Source organism: Myotis davidii, unplaced genomic scaffold (assembly GCF_000327345.1).
Source record: "Myotis davidii unplaced genomic scaffold, ASM32734v1 scaffold57, whole genome shotgun sequence".
Lineage (NCBI taxonomy): Eukaryota > Metazoa > Chordata > Mammalia > Chiroptera > Vespertilionidae > Myotis > Myotis davidii.
In genome coordinates this window covers 2267912-2269329 of record NW_006289718.1, presented here as the reverse complement: position 1 = coordinate 2269329, position 1418 = coordinate 2267912, and positions in this window count along the sequence as shown.

The window sequence follows — 1418 nt, the reverse complement described above, 5'->3', positions numbered from 1 at the left end:
CTGGGAAGCCCTTATTTAAGGAACGTGATCACGTCACCTCGGCCCAGCGTGGTGACGTCACGCGACGCAGAGGGCGGGGCCGTGCGCCCGGAGTCGTTCAGCTGGCAACTGCGGGGCGGGGCTGGCCAGGTGGGCGGGGCTGCGGGTTGCACGTGGTCCTAAGAGGTCCTCCACCTCCCGCAGGATGACAAGTTAGGAGGAGGGCCGGTGGCCAGCACAGCACTGGGGCGGCCCCAGCGGACTCATCTTGTGATCTTAGCCCACTGTCTTCACTTCCCTAACCCTGACATCAGTAAGATGCAGATGCTCAGTAGGGTTTTTGAAAGGATTAAGTAGAACAAGAGATTAACTGTGCTCAGCCACAGTGCCTGGCACATAGTAGTAGCTCCTCCACTCCGTGCCCATCCCAGTTTAGATTGCAGTTTCCGCCTAGTTTTTTTTCTTTTTTTTTTCATGGATTAAGGAAAGATTTATTGAGCACTGATAATTTGTGCTTGGTGCTGGGTACATCTAGGACTAAGACCAAATACCAGTTTTTCCAAGGGCTTTGGATGGTTGAGAATCTAAGATATTTACATTATATAATTATAAAACAAAATCGGAAGGGATAAGCAACATAAGAAAGGTATATAGAAAAGATGATGTGAGGACAGAAAGGGAGAAAAGTTACTAGTGAGAGGGACAGAAGTCTGCTTTGAATAGCTAAAAACATGTGCGAGTACTTATATGTCAGTTACCACATTGGGCACTAAACATGTCAGCTCATTTGAAGATGTTAAAGTATGAAGATGATGGGAAAGGGCATTCTAGACAGAGACCAGCACAGGGAGTTACATAACCGCATTGCATGAACAGAGTCCAGTTTGTGTGCTATCAAGAAACCATGCTCTAACTCTTAAAATGTTTTATGATGTTTAAAGTATGTTAACATAAAAATTATACCTACATTAAAAATATCCCTTCTAACAACCCGGAGGTAGTTTATTTTGCCTGGAATGCAAGGTTTATGAAGACTAGTAGACAAGGGTTTGGGAAGATAGGTTGAGATTGGACTACAGAAGATTTTATAAGCTGAAGTACAAATTTTTACTTTATTGTGTAAGAAATAGAATGCTGGGAGGAGAGGTGAGCTTATAAGCAGAGGAATGATTCAATCAGATACACATTTCAAGAAAGTTTATCTGGCAATTATTATTGAATGAGTTGTAGGGCAGAGGCTGGTTAGGAGACAGTGCTTGTGAATACTTGGAGATCAACCAGTACAATGATGCCCTGGCACTATGTAGGTAGCAGTTATTATTAGGTGTGATATGGGTGGCCTGTGCTAGGATAGCGATGGACATCCCGGCAATTTGGAGTTAGTGTGTTGGGTACTATCTCATAAAGCATACAGGCAGAGTTGGAGTCCTGTCCTAGTC